General features: G+C 37.5%; 1 protein-coding gene across 4 annotated transcripts in view; it reads right to left on the bottom strand.

Annotated features, from left to right (window-relative positions):
• Positions 1-16280, bottom strand: part of SYT1 (synaptotagmin 1) — a 361419-nt gene that overhangs the window by 257794 nt on the left and 87345 nt on the right. Inside the window, exon 1 of one of the 4 annotated variants that reach the window (XM_086749750.1) lies at positions 1302-1320. The exons of the other annotated variants lie outside the window; for them this stretch is intronic. The gene's annotated coding sequence lies outside the window, so the exon portion shown is untranslated. Of the gene's footprint in view, positions 1-1301; positions 1321-16280 lie in introns of those variants that run through there. 4 annotated transcript variants of the gene reach the window in all.

Here is a 16280-nt window from a genome sequence, read left to right as displayed (position 1 = left end):
AATCATCTAATGTAATGTAACATTTTAATTTGTCATTCACATTAGTATATAAAAATTGGCTAAAATTAATTAAACTTTGTGAACATGAATTGCAAATAAAAAGAATGTAATAAAAAAAAATTTGCCAGAGTGAGGAAGACTAAGCAGAATAGGAATATGGAGAGATGACAGCAGCATAAAATTTAAGATAGGAAGCTTTGCACATTTAATGAAAGTAAACCAAGACCAACATAGCCCTCTAAATCATGTTTCAGGTAACACGGCCAAAAGCAGGAGTGGTTATCTGTACAGAGACGTGTAACCGCTGTTTAAAAAGGCTGCTATGGTCTTAGGGTACATAAGCAAGAGGATTATTTATAAATCAAGAGAAATAAGGGTTCCATTAAACAAAATCCTTGTGTCAGAGGCTATATCTAACTTCTCTGGGTTTTAATCTTTGCAGTACCTGTATATACGATTTTAAAGGCTTAGACTCTGAGCTTGAGCTTTCCTTAACACAAAGCAGATAAAAATTACTTAGCCATTTACCTTTTCAATGGGAAAAGAATGTGACCAGGGCAGTCTTCTAATAGACAAGATTCAAGAAAGGATCAAACTTAATGGAAGAAACTTGTTTATTCTGCAAGGAGGAGGAACATGTGAGTTGAAATAATTGCAAGAGCGAAAGATATAGCAGCATTTATTAAAGGGAAATCTGATGAACTAACTCACAACAAAAACTTCTATCAGTAAGTTATGGACCAGTATTTTCAAAAATTAAATATGCATATTTTAAAGGAAACATCTTTTGACAAATTGAACTGTTCAGCCTTTGACATACAGGCTACTTTTCTCCATGCTCAAAACATTTGTTTCTCTGAAGACAAACCTTTCCAGAACGCATATTATCTTAGCAGGTAAAATAAATTCAGGTATTAAAATCTTCAGTAATTGATGTTTAAGCTTATGCTGTAAACATGACCTAGTCAGTTTTTGCTAGCTTTTGCCGTGTTAGCTGTCAGAATGTTGTGCCCATTTGTAGAAATGGATGATTTTGACTATGAGTTGATTTTGCTACTTGAGTTAGTCAGAAAACACTGCTGTTGATGCAAAGAAAACAGAAATAGCTGGTCATTAGAATCTAAAATAAGATGGTAGAATTTGTACTTTTACAGCAGAGCTGGTAATTAAAGAAAAGACTAAGTCCAAAATGCAAGCTATAGAAATATCTTATATGCTAGTCTTGACATGTCATTAGCAGTTCAGGCCACTAAAGCAAAGCACATTCAAATTCTTTAACACAGAGGACCCGGAGAGCTTACCTGGAGATTAAAGGCTATCTCATGATGAAAGGCTTCAAGAGTTCTGAATCTCTTCAGTATTTGAAAGAAGAATAAAATAATCATAGGAGGTACCAGTGAACTTGAAATACTACTCTACAGATTATAAATGCAGCAGAATGAAAAAATAAGGCTAGGAAGATGTACAAGGAAGTAATATACCAGCGGAAATGGGAGATGCACAAGAAGCAATGAAACATCTGAAGGTAGTGAAAAGACTGTTAAGAGGATCCACAGCTGCTTAAATACTCAGTATCACTATTTGCCAGCTGGTAAATTGGCTGCATCTGTCCAAAGGCAACTGGATGCAGTTGGTGAAATCTGTATTGTTCCTCAACTTCCTCTTGTGCTAAAATATAGTCAGAGTGATTTGCATTGGTTGGTTGGTTCATTGAGCAGAATATTACATGCCTGAATCTTGAACCACACAATAATTGTTTGATATTTCAAGACTTTATTTTCATGGCTGAACACTGAAAAGTAGGATCTATTACCATACCATCTCTTCTTGTAATCTGTTCTCTCCCTTGCCTTTTCTTTAATTTCTTTTTGAATTTACTGACAAAGGCATCTTCCTCTTGCTCTACTACTTGTTGCTCATCACACTACCATACTTACACTATCTGACTCTATCCATTGCTCCTACTCCATCCAGTGTAATCAATAATCTCCAGTTTTTCTTACTGGTCCATACACATTCTGAACAAAAGGATATTAAACTCCATCTGCCTGTTTATCCACACTGTTTATCTCACAGCTCTAATTTCATCCCTTACCTTTCTAAAACATTTTTAAGCAGCGTTATACAGCCTCCTTACAAAATGTGTCCTGCACTTTCCTTTCCAGTGTTTTCTACTACACTGATCAATTCTTAGCCAAGTCTTAAATCTTACCATCCTAACACCTCTACAGCAAGATATTACTGTCTACAGTAATTTCATATTACTGTCTACACTCCTTTTCTTAACATCTATTTCAGACTCTGTGGTCCTGTAGTTTATTTTTCACTCATCCAGCTTTCCGCTTATAGTTTCTTTTCTTTATTGTACTGGACTCTCCTACCTTTCAATCTTATCTCTGCTGAATATTATGTGGATTCAGCTATAATTTGTGAGTCAATGTCTCATCTCTTCTTCACAAACAGACAGCTCCCTCTTCCACATGTTTGACTTTGTTTCCAAAGCATTACTCTAAATGACTTAGCAGCTCAGACTTACTATGGCTAGTCCAGAACAACTTTGACTTCTCTAAATCCTCTACCCATATACTGGCTTCTCTATTCTTCAGTGCTTAGCCTCATCAATAGGAAACTTCCTGCTGTGGCTCAGGAGATTTATTAATTCTTGCCCTTCACTTAAATTCTTCCTTCTTAAAAAAAAAAAACAAAACCAACAAATAAACAGCACTATTTATCTTCAAGGTGAAAACCACTGTCCACAGTCTAACTTTGTTCTTTCCTGGAAATCATAGTCTTCTTCCCTTCTCCTCAACTCTTACTCACCTCTCCTTAAGCCTCTCCTCATCTTCTCCTCAGATCTTGTTTCTTATACATTCAACAAACAGTCTTATCAAAAACAATCATCTATCTTTCTGTGCTTCATTTTGTAACTTCTTTCAAGCTGCTCCCAAACAATGTGATCTTTATTACTCCCAACATAACCATATTAATAGCATTTCTAAAAAATCCATTTCATGGACTAATGAGTCCAACACAAGCCTTTTTCCTTATATCAGAAGACTACTCCAATTGTACTAACAGCAAGCAAAATTGTAACACTAGCTTGAAGTAATTCATGTACATTTTTACATCTCCTTGATGTGGAGTGTATTTGATACTTCACAAATACTCAGAGGTAAGGAAAGTGAGTAAGATTTTACCACACAAAGAGAAAAGGCAGACAAGTTTTGTCTCTGCAGGTAAAAAGCGTGTATGGGATTTGAAAAGCTTTCTCTTCAAACACAGTCTTATCTTTAATAGCACTCGCAACAAAAGCTGCCAGACATTAAAAAAGACAGAGGTGTTTGAACCTCAAATTAAAAATTAACTACAATCAGTTAAAGTGAAAGGAAAAGAACACACAGAAGGGAGAGTGAAGAAAAACAAACTCAGTTTTAAGTTCAGATCATCAAATAATATTATTCATATAAATGAAGAGGGAAAACTAAGATTAGAAATACATTCCTATGAGAAGAACTGCTAGTAAGAAATATGATCTGCTAGAGGAACAAATGAAGAAAAAATGCTTCTAAAAGCAAGTGATGTACAACTGACAGTCAATACCACTAGGGATCTGTTGTTATCTGTGCATTAATTAACACTTTGTAATACTTCTGTATCCACAAACCTTGTCATATATTTTGTCTGCTATTCTTATTTAATAGTAGGTTGTAGTCTTCTGTCAAAGCACCACGAACGGCCCCATGCAGTTGTGTTGATTTTGTTAAGCGGGGGGTGGGGGTCTAAAGTGCCCCCTGTAAAACAACTACGAGAAGTTAACCCTGTAGAATATTTTTAGAGGCTGGAACTCTCAGTAGATGCAAGACAATATTGTCTCTTTCTTGCTCCCCGCTCACTGACAACATTACTGAGCTTTCTGCTCATAAACATGTGAGCAATTCTCATTCCATGGCAAACCAAATGACAATGTTAAAAAAGAAAAAAATTAGATGAAATATTTTTTACTTTATGAACATCTTGATTTCTACACATTACTGGATTTATGTTTCATGTTTATTTTTTTGTCAAATGTAAATTGAGAGGCTGCTTAATAGCTAAACTGGATGTAGGCACCTCTTCACTTCAAACTTTAAAAAGCTAAGTTTAATGTTTACACAGTCTAAAATTCAATGTATGTTGAACACCAGCAATCTGCTACCCTACTACTATCTATGTAATGTTGTGAAGTCTATCCAAGAGAAAAGCAAGCCCCTATAAAATCATGCACTTTCATTTCACACTTATTTGAAGTAGACACACATGCTACTGAACTTGTTTTGAAATCTAGCACAAAAATTAGGAACGACTTGTTTTCTGTATTATTGACTCTATAAATATGGCTGTGAGATACATTATGGCTGTGGTTGCAATATAGAAAAGTTCTAATATAATCTCAGGAACGATATCTGCAGTCTTGTAAAGCAAATTTATCCCTATATAATCAACAGGCTGCTAAAGATTGCCACATGCCTCTACATACATATATACACACATGTACATGAAGAAATGGAAATATCTCTGTGTATATTTATGCACACATAGCCCCCTTCTCTGTAAACACTGGAAAAAATGCAACTATAGAAGTATTCTATATAGATACACACAGAGATAGACATGATTTTAATGAACAAATTAATAATTTAGAAAGAACTTTAATTATTGTTACTCCTTGCCTTGGATTTCTAAGGATGGCCAAAGGACAAGACATTCTTCTCAGACATTCTGCTGCTTCTTTAGCAACAAAGACAATGTAATCGGCAAATAAAAGTAGTGTTTAGCAAGGCTACACTACATACACTGCTAATGTTGACATGGAATATAAATTGAATCAGCTGGAAGCAAGAGTTCAGGGCAACTCAGTAAATACAGAATCAGACTGTTTACAGTATAATCACCTGAATTTTGAAGTGCTCAAGAGCCACAGTTTCAAGATCAGCAAACAAAGAAGTTACTGGAAAAAAAATATTTTAAGCATACTTTCAAAAATAGGCATAGATAGAAATTAATCTTTAAGGGTTAGATGCAGCATACTCAATCTTTCACCTTGAAGCTAGCAATATATTGCTATTTCTTCTCCAAAATCATACCTACAAGACCAAGTTATTCATGAAAGTAAATTACAAAGAATGATTAGAAAGCATATGGCATGACGAGTTTTAATTTACTACTCCAACTAACCTACTGGGACAGTGCTCTGACATGTTTTATTCTCTTATGAAACTGACTCTTTCCATACAATTTATTCCAAAATTTGCATCTAGAGTGAAACTATTTTAGGTGGTTTTAATTAAGCACTGTTGTAGCATAGCAAATACCATATATACTGGATTTATAAATTAATAATTTGAAAATTTCCTGCTGTGTCCTGCATCCCAAAAATGTAAATTCTTTTATTATGTAGATCATTAAAGGAGAAAATTTACTTAAAGAAACATTACAAAACCTTGACATTTTCTAATGCAAATCCGTTGGTTACCCTATGATTCAAATTAATATATGCACATTAAACATTCTTACATTTTTAAAACTGAACATAAGTCCTCCCCACAAGAAAGTGCCCCATCGTTTGGTTAAAAAAAACCCAACAAACAAAACACCAAAACACTAAAACAAAAAAAAAAACAAAACCCACCACAAAAAAACCCAGTAAGTCTTACATCATGAGAGAAAAAGAAGTATACTGTCACCTTAACATGGTTAAATTTTTTTACAATGACGGCAGTGGAACACTGGAACAGGTTGCCCAGAGAGGTGGTGGATGCCCCATCCCTGGAAACATTCAAGGCCAGGTTGGACGGGGCTCTGAGCAACCTGATCTGGTTGGCAATGTCCCTGCTCCTTGCAGGGGGGGTGAACTAGATGACCTTTGAAGGTTCCTTCCATCCCAAACCATTCTATGATTCTACAAAAAAATTGTTTCCTTTTCAATATTAAAAGCACTCCCACAGCAGTTCATAATTATATTCTTTTTCCTTCATTAGTAACTACATGTGAGGCAGACTAGAACTTGGTTGACAGAAAGAAGTGTCAACACGTAGAGGTACTGTCTAGATCCATCAATATCTATTGTACATATTTGTAAAAACCTCAGGAAAGAATAATGATCTATTACTTACCTATTACCATTATCTGTTTTTTCTTACTCCTCATTCACAACCCATTATGTCAGATTGTTTTTGCTGTCTTCTGTAAATGACCATGTTGGGCAGGTGCAAGATAGTATCAAGTCAAGACAAGAATGTTTCCAGACATAAACAACCATTCATGTTTAAAAATTCAGGAAGTCTTATCCAATTTCACATACTTATGATGACTGATAGAAAAACTGGATGTCAGAAAGTATAATCACCTCCAGTTCTCCACCTTGCTCTTCAGATAGTTTTTCCTACCCATCAGTAAGGACAACTGATGGGCTCATCGGTCAGCTCCTGAAACACCGACCAGTTTTCAATACCAATGCATTGTGGTACACCAAAGACAGATTAAGTCAAATGAACAGGTTGGACATGAAGTTCTCAGGGAAGATACCATCAGATGGGTCAAAACACAAGTCATCTCACTTCATTCCACTGTTATGTTACACATTAGTGGAAGAACAACTTCAGGAACTGCAGAATTAAGCTTGAGATACATAACAAAAAAATCACAGCACGTAAAACTTTAAACAACTAAATCGGAAATGTTGGGAAAACAACTCCCAACATTGACACTTCTGCTTTCAATGTGCAATAGGCCACAATATGGCTAAATGAAAAGCAAAGATAACGGATTTTTTTTCCCTCAAATTATATCAAGGGCTTTATACAAGATTTAAGTAATAAGACTGAGCAATGTATCTGTATCTGCATCCTTATCCATTACACCTTCTTCCCACAAAATCCTATGTAAGAAGACACAAGTATATGAAGAAGCCAATCTTCTGCAGTCTTAATATCATATGTAAGGGTAGTATTTTAGAACTGTACAGTTTCCCTGCAGTACTGGGAAACATTCATCATACAAATACGTTAGCGGTGAAGTTCAGTGTAAAGCTGAGACCTTATGTGCATGCAGTATCGAGCATAATGAAGCCTCGAGGTATATCAGAATAAATAAGATCACCTTTCAACATGTCTGAAAGGTTTTCTGCCTCTTCATGTTTGTAGAGCACATATACTTGACCAGCAGATGTCTTACAGCTCTAAACTATAAGAAATTGGTTATGTGACTCTTTTTGGGAATGTGAGCAATTTCCTACTGAGAAATTACCTGTTTATTAATGGAAAGTCATTGATCTCTGCTCACCACCTGCTTAGTCCAACCGCTTATTTAAGACGTTAGGTGATCGCCACACTTTATCTCAGAAATTACCCTTGCTGAAGCTAATGAACATCATGTTGTAATTTTAACTAGATTCAGATTTATCTCCAGTCCTGGCCAAGCACTGAGTTCATTAGTTGCTGACAGAGACTAGTATGTTTGGTTAGCATCTTAATCCACAGATTGTTGCACTAAAATCAACATAACCAAATACGCAAAAGTTGGCTCAACAATTCTCAGGTGGGATACAATGTGTATTTCAAAGTGTAATCCTTCCACAAGATCTGTATACAACACTTGAATTTGATTGAGAAAACTTAGTTTGGATGCTTTTAATGCTACTAATTTGTAGACATATATCCACATCCGTAAACCTCAGGGTAGACCAGGGCTGGCTGTGATGCCTACATGAGACGCAATTCAGCCACTGCTAGCCTGTATTTGAGAAGAGAAAGGAACGCCTGGGTTTCACTGGAAATTACTTACATATGAGTAAAACACCCTTCGTGCCTCTAAAGAGTCTGTAATCCAAGAAATACCTGATCAGGGAATTTACAGATTCAAAAGAATACCCTTAGACACAAGTTATGTAGACGATCCCCCAGCAGGCACCTGTATCTCTCAAAATGTGGTATTAAAGGCCAGGAAGGGCTGCTGAGTTCTGCTGCCAGCACTCAACTAGAAGGAAATAATCCTTTGAGAAGTGGCCTTAACGCTTAAACGCCTATATGCTTGAACATTTCACTTTTTCAACTTTTCCATGGAAGAAGAGTTTGAATCCGCTTTCATTTTATTCAAACCAGTTCATTTACAGTGTCACAGTTACCGTGCCACTGTTAACTTTTGATCTCAACATTTCTGTTTTTTTTTTCAAAAGCTGGATTGATACCATGCTATGTCATTGTTGCCAAAACGACATGAAAACAGGTTTTCAAATGATGTCGTCAAATTGCAGGTTGCTAGTACACAAGAGTAAGTGAAGTCTTATACAGATACGCAAAAGAGTAGGACAATAGGAAAGTTAATGTAAAAATTATCCAACTCAAAATAATGTCTTCAATGTCCTTCCTATTTACGAAGAATGTATTGATCTGTAATGGAAACAGCTGACAAACAGACATCAAACTAAGTGAAGAACTGGCAGGTTAGCATTATCTATCTATCCAACTTCCTCGTGCTGCTCAACTACAAACATGCCTGAGCAGCCATAAGGATGAGCCTGCGTTATACACACACACCGGCATGCATGAATTGGTGTTTCTCACATTTCTTATGTAACATTCCCCACACAAGAACACAGGACAGAGACTTGCAAGGTTGGTTGCCTTCCATGCTGTTTACAAACAACAATAAAATGCACATTTTAAAACTGTTCACTGTAGCATGATCTGAATCTCTCTCTTTCAGCAGCACATACAAGCAATGTATTAATCTAGAAATAATCATTTGATTGCTAGTGGAAAAAGTAGCAGCAGAACACACAGCAGTAGAGAGACTGAGAAGATTTTTTTTTTTTTCAATCTGTACATTACCATGCTGTAAACAATGTTTTACTTACAAAATGACTTTGAGCTTACAAATATGTCAGGACTACCCTCGTATATGAATTACATATAGTTTTGCAGCAGTGGAATTAAATTTTGCAGCCAACACCCTTCACATATAACTAGTTTGTGCTGAAACAACTTGCCAATCTTATTTAACTGTCATTATTTGCTGCTGTACAAGGAAATTCTAACTGATGCAGGTTAGACTTCTGCTGTTAAATAAAAGAAATAACAGCTGTCTTTCACAAAATACAGTAAAGCTAACTTGCATCTTCCCTACCAAAATGAATTACATATTCTAAGGATGTCCATGTGCTGTCATGTATCTCTTCTTTCCCAGAAAAGTAGAGCTGCATTCTCTACCTCTATGTGGGTAATTTCTCCACAAAAACTACTTTTTTTTTTTTTTAATGGCATTCAGGGCTACAGAATGGAAAGGAACCCTATTTCACTGCAGCCATCTGTTCCTAACACGGAGATGGAACAGCATGACAAGATGGAAGCTCTCTCTCCTGTCTCCACCTGCTCCCTCTGTAACTTTTTTAGTACTATTCCAGCACACTTTAAACTTTATTTACAAAAGCCAATATACCAGATGTCCTTGATTGTCCCACCTGCTGGCTGTGCTGACACTCGCCATAATTGATCCTCCTGTCCATCCGGTCTTATACACATACATAAAAAAGCACTGGGCGATGTGTAACACTTGTCCTCTCTTGGACACTGTCTGGGCTATGTGAGTAATAGTTAGTTGTTCCAGAGCTTTTTATTTTACTTCTAGCTGCAGAGCCTCGTGTGCTTTGGTCAGGAGGTTCCCCATTGACAATACCATAATAACCGACTCGGAAGCCACCACACAAGCAGGACCTGGTCAGTGAACTGAAATATGAACAGCCTTAGCTACTCAATATGAGCTTGCTCTGCCTAGGGAAAATATGTCATCCCTGATCAGTGGGTATACATACTCCTCACCTGTGCTCCAGCCATCAGTGATATGGTTTTCACACAGCTGTCCCCACCTTGCTTTTTCTTTCATACGAGCTTTTAAACAACCATATGATGTGCTCAGGAAATGCTGGTTTCTATCTCTGATTCTCCTGTGCAGCAGGCCACACTGCAGACTCTTCTGTGGCATACAGCATAGCTTAAACTTGTTTACTGCTTCTATCAAAGCCTATTGACAGCCGACCAGAAAGCCAAAAATAATTTCAGTTTTGTCACAACATAAAGCAGATTGCCACTGTTCTTCTCATCAAACCAGATACGCTGACAATGAAACATATGGGTTTCTCCACACAGTCTTCAGTCTGCACTAAATCTAGCTGCTCAGACCAAGAGTTACAAAGTCAAAGCCCTATAACAGGATTATTGTGCCCATAAAGCACTGCACAATCAAGAAATGTATGTTAAAAATATATATATTTGTGTATTGTAAACAAACATTGCACAAATAAAACTGCATATATTGGAACATTAAAAACCATCTAAATTTCCTAATTTTCTATGATACATTTCGTCTTACCCCAAATACTCCAAATATGTACATGTAAGTACACCAGACTGTACTTATTGTCCATTTCACTATCCACAAGTACAGACCAAATTCATTTAAATAAACATGTTCTAGATACAAATATCCAGTATTTTCAATCATTTGAATTGGATACCACAAAGCAAGAGTTATGTCTACAGTTGCTTGTATTTATATCCCTAGTTCTTTAATGATAGATTTCTTTTACAAATCGAGTTCTGCCATGTTTGCAATTCCACATTTTTGTCCAGCTGACCACTCTTACGTGTTTAAGATGATTACGTGATTATTAAGACTATTTTCCCTCTTTGCATTCACTTCCTATCCCTATCACATCCCCTAGAGTTTGGGGAATGGACCCAAGTCTCACATATCTTTGAGTTCAATTATGGTAGCCATGGAGAGAAATAACCATGGCAATTAGTAATTAACAATTTGTTCAGAAAACTATCTAGAAAAGGAAACAAAGAAACTCACGAGTGAACAAGCGAGATTTGTCTTGGTTCATTCCTTGTTTGGACAATGATTTATTTGGTTTTGCGGGCATGTTTGCAATGCTAAAGCTGCTTTTATGATCTCTGTTTCTTGAGATATCTGAAAAGCTAAGTCTGATGCAAAGACTTGATGGATGTCTGCCTAACTAATACATGTAGCTGTTACTTTGTATTTTCCTTCTTTATTACATTTTCAGAATCAAAAGGAGATAAGCATTACCACAAGCCACTGTTATCAATATCAAGGAGACATACACACAAAAGATGCTGGAACAAAATGAAATTCTACATGTCAGTAGTAGACAAGCTGCTGTTGGAAAGTGCCAGATAATTAAATTTTACAGAGAACCACAAATTTTGGACCTCTCATAGTGATGTGATCTGTCAGACACAGATAAGAATTTGTGTTTTTAAAATATACAAGGCTTCATATCGCATCTTTTTTTTAATGTGAGAACAAAATAAATCCATTGTTTGTGCAAACAGTTCCATCAGTTTGTCATGCTGTAAAGGACAATGTATGACTCTGGTTGGGCCACCACCTTTCTGACACTGAGAGACAGAATAAATAATAAAGCAGGAACTGGTATCCACCCAGTTTACCAAAGAAATAGTGGGAGAACAGCAGAGGATGAGTTTATCTCAGCACAGTGTCCTAACCAATGGTTCGGAGAACAGGCAGCTGCAGAAGGTGAGGTGGACACTGGAAGGGATAGGGCAGATCTGCCTGACTCAAAATGGAGACCTGGCCGTCCCCAGAGCCCGGGGCTGCCTATCCTCTGCCACCCATTTCTCTCTCTTCTATGTTTTACACATCTTGGGCATACAAATTTTGGATTAAATGTAATACGTAAGGCAAATGCTTCTGAATATTTTAGAGGAAGGAAAATATTTTTTTTTCAAATGTCATATATTAAATCTTAAAGGCAAAATTCTGCCACAACATGATCTGCACAATGAACTTGCTGTGTTGCATGACAGATGGGCCACAAATTGTACTGTGGCAAAAATAAGTAAACTACTAGTTTGCATTTCTAGCACAAATTTTCAGCCATACCTAATATCAGTACTGCATATATACAAAATCATAATAGAGAAAATAATTTTTTATCTACCATAAGCACAGCCTCACTGGAAAAAAAAAATTATTTCCTTAAAATACACAACGGGATTTACTGTTTATACTTACAGAGGCATTTAGAAAGAAGAGGTCCTGTGCAAGCAGTATTGTTATACTACTGCAAAACAGGTGTCTGTGAGAGCAGGTTAGGGGAAAAAAACCCTCATGTTTTCAAGGCCATCCTGAGAAAATGACCTTTGCTTTCACTGGCTGCCTAAACTGTTTGAGAGGCAATGTGGTGTGCGGGGCACAGGTGCTCGGGCACTGGCAGCAAGGGCAACACGGGCCTCTGAGAGAAGATAGCGGGGCTGCCCTGTGCCAGACACAGCCGGTTCCAAGCAGCTCCAACTGACCCCCACAGGGCACGGCTGAACCCCGCAGCCAAGGTGGTGACGCCTCTGGGAAACTGTAGGTAAGAAAGGGCAAAAAGATTGCCCGGCAGTGAAGAGTGAGGCGGGGGAAAAGTGAGAAACAGCCCTGTAAGCGCCAAGGTGAGAGAAGATGGAGGGGGAGAAGGTGCTCCAGGGGCCAGAGCAGGTTCTCCAGCAGCCCACTGAGAAGGCAATGGTGAAGCAGGGTGTCCCCTGCAGCCTGTGGAAGACCCCATGCCACTGCAAGTGGACATGCCCTGAAGGAGCTGCAGCCCATGGAGACTATGCTGGAGAAAGGGAAAAGTGTGAGGAGGAAGGAGTCAGTGGAGACGAAGCGTTATGAACTGACCACAACCCTCATTCCCCACCTGCCTGCACTGCTCAACAAGGGGAGGCAGAAGAGCTGGAAGTGAAGTTGAGCCTGGAAACAAGGGAAAAAGGTGTTATAGTTTTCATCTTTCTCACTATCTAAATCTATTTTTAATTGGCAATAAATTAATCTTCCCCAAGCCAAGTCTGTTTTGCCTGTGACAGTAATTGGTAAGCAAACTCCCGGTCTTTATCTTGACCTACAAGCTTTTCCATCTTATTTTCTCCCCCTGTCCTACTGAGAAGCCTGGATGAGGACCTGTCAGCCAGCCAAGGCCAACCACCACACTTGGGAATCGAGTTTGGGAACTGAATTTTACTAATTTGAGTAGTCCAATTATAGAAAAGTGACTGAAGTTCATTCTTCGTTACAATGCTAAGCACACTTGCTATTAGTGAGCAGTATTTGGTACACAGAATGTAAATGCTAGTGTCAGCACCCACTGCCCCTCTCCATCTTCTATGAAGGCTCAAAGTTCTGGAGTGGTTTCAGGAGCTGCTTAGAGGCTTTGCTGCTACCAGCAGAGAAGAGACCGTGCCCTACTTCGCAAGTGCACATCACTGCACTGCTCCTTGTGTGGCAGCAATAAGGCTGAACTGCCTGAAAAATACTCAGTTAACTTTTAGTGCTGGAACAAAAAAGGGAGCGTAAGATCATCACATCCAGCAAAAATGTGGCTTTATGCTATCATGAAACCACACCCCTGGACTGTTTCAGGCTCATGATTCTCATGTAACTCAGAAAATAACTATCCTTACTAGACATGGATCACAGCTCTTCCCTACCTTTACACTAGGGTTTCTTAAATGTCTATCATGATTTATTCACATGTAAAGATGGTCAGAAATATCCTGTTGGGTTTTTTTGAGCTAATTTGTCAAAATTTTTTTTCTGTATTACTTGACCAAACCAGGACCAGAGGACTTTCTGAATGAAACTAAATTTATGGTGTACCTAATCGTGTATCCTCTTTCTGACAAATGACAGCATCAATTATTTAAAAAAATGTGCATGACCTCTTGCAGTTGTTCTCTGGAGCATAATGCATTCTGTGAAAGAATATCCTACCCACTTATCCATTGATTTTGCCCTACAGGTGCAAAATCAATTTTTCTTCTTCCCCCAAAAATCTTGCAAGAATTTAGTATTACAATTCTCATGACCATATAAATTCAAAACTGCTTTGAATTTTGCCACCTTCTTGGCTTCACCCTGTAGTAATCCTGTGACCCTTTTATCCAGCCAGTTAAAAACCACAATACTCTTCATAGGTATGGTGTGCGCTTGTAGGTGCGTACTTTCCCTGTAAATTTATTTTTTTTCCCCAAGTGTTTTTAGTTTCTTTTTTTGCCTGCCAAAAAGGAAAGAAAAGTCATGTCCCCCCCACCACATAAACATATGCAAGAGAAAGAGCATCTATTTTCTGACCATCACTGATGCTGAGATTGACTGGGAGAAACAGCAAGGACTCCACGTACCACCTCTGGCTCAGTGAGCCGACTGTTTGATTGTTCTCATTTTGTTTAACAGCTTATGTATAATTGCTGCTGGTTTAGACTGAAACACAATAAATACAGCACTGTGGGAAGAAAGAAGCCTTTTTTGCACCAGCAATTTTATTCTCCTTCTTACAGGGAGACTAAGACCTGCACTTAACTATATTATTTTGTGAAATTTTATTTTCCCCCAAAAAGGCTTTGGTATGTCTGATGCATCCTGAAGCACCAAAACCCAGAAATCTCACTGCAATCTATGTTGCCAGTGTAAGATAGCTGAAGTTACTTTCAGCTAAGGAGGTTATACACAGTTTTATAAATATCAACAACTTAATTATTTTTTGTATTTATTGTTCTCTTTATTTTTAATGGATGCATGCACCACAGATCTATGTAAAACTCAGTTTTCACTGTTACTTAATGGTTTACCTTTAAGATGGAAATTATTAAAGAAGGCAAGATGTATCCATCTACAGTCTAGGGATTTTCATTTATCAGCGGAATGTTGGTTCCCAAAAGAGGAATGAAAGGAAGTGTTAGTTCAGAAAAAAGGTCAAAAAATAGACAGAAAAGGAAAAGAAATAGAGCAAATGTTTATATTTTCAGAGACGGGTTTACAGTCTTATCAACCTTTGCTCCTAGACAAGTCTGTGAACTGTGGCAACATTGTTCACCTGTGGTTTTGGTGTTTATTGCAACGATGCCTTTACTCATTGATTCTTGAACACTGCCATGATAACATCTGAACACTTTCCCAGTAGACAGGACTTTGCTGACCAGAAAATACAGAAACATACTAAAATTATTTAAACAACAACAAAAAAAAAAACCCCTGGAATAAGTTGGGACAGTATAATTTTTCTGAACTAATTTAGAGAACACATAGGTAACATCCTCTACCTCGTGGGGAGACATATCATACTGGTTTATAAGATACCTTCTTTAACTGGGTTATGCTGAGTGTAAGTCCTAAAATTAATCACCAGTGCTCTCCACTAATCAAACTCACTGATTGAATCTGAATTTTATTTGTAGTCCTACATGCTCCATCATGGTTAATGGACTTTTACAAGCATGAGAATGAAATGGGGATTCCAGGATTTCTTCTTGTTTTCATAAATGAGCTAGAAACCAAATACTGCTGAGGTGAGAAAAGGAGAAAGAGCTCCTCAGTTTTGCTATCAACTGGCATGGTTTCTTGAATTAAATGGGGTCAGACCAGTTGGTCTGGGGCCTCCTGAATCTGCACTGGTACTATTTACAGCCTTCCTTTGTGCTCTGTGGAGATTTCCTCAGTGCTGGCCCGAGCACGACTCTGCATTTCTAGAATGTCCAAAGTAACTACAGTGGAAGTAGTAGTTCTTGTAACACAAGAACTGCTTTCATCCTTGTTACTATCATCAAATACAAGCAAAAATATAAATGCACATATATATAATGTATATACAATATATATACACCATATATTTCTAAATGGAAAGTAGTATTAAAGATAAATTGCATCTAAAATGTTTAAAGGAATATTTTTACCAATTCAGTGGGTTTTTTTTTTAAATAGGAAGACTCCTTGTAACACTTAACCATCTGCAATTATTTTGTGTTTCATTAAGCACTCCCTAATACTCAAAAAGTCTCAGAACATATTTTCTACTGACTCTGTTTATTACAGTATCTCCGTTAACCCAATTTGTAACATATATGTAGACATCAACAATACTGAGAGACCTACCAAACAAATTCTGTGACTTGGGTGACAGATTAAGAAGCATTTCTAGTTCAGATTTGTGCATCAGATCCCCGGGTTTTGCTGCATCCTTAAGTTCCCGGTGCAGATTTTAAAAAAATTCTCCTGGATTCATTCTTATTCCATTTTTGCTTTGATTTTCCTTTCCACTTCATATTTACCTTACAGAGAAGTTTATTCTATTTCGCATTCCTGTGAACCCTACTGTAGCTCATGAGTATATGTGGATAATCTCTTTAGTAGCAATTCACTGCAGGGCTCGAGACAGTCAA

The sequence above is a fragment of the Chlamydotis macqueenii genome, chromosome 1 (genome assembly GCF_036417535.1).
Source record: "Chlamydotis macqueenii isolate bChlMac1 chromosome 1, bChlMac1.mat, whole genome shotgun sequence".
Lineage (NCBI taxonomy): Eukaryota > Metazoa > Chordata > Aves > Otidiformes > Otididae > Chlamydotis > Chlamydotis macqueenii.
The sequence above is the reverse complement of the archived record's forward strand: the minus strand, read 5'-3'. Positions and strand labels throughout refer to the sequence as shown.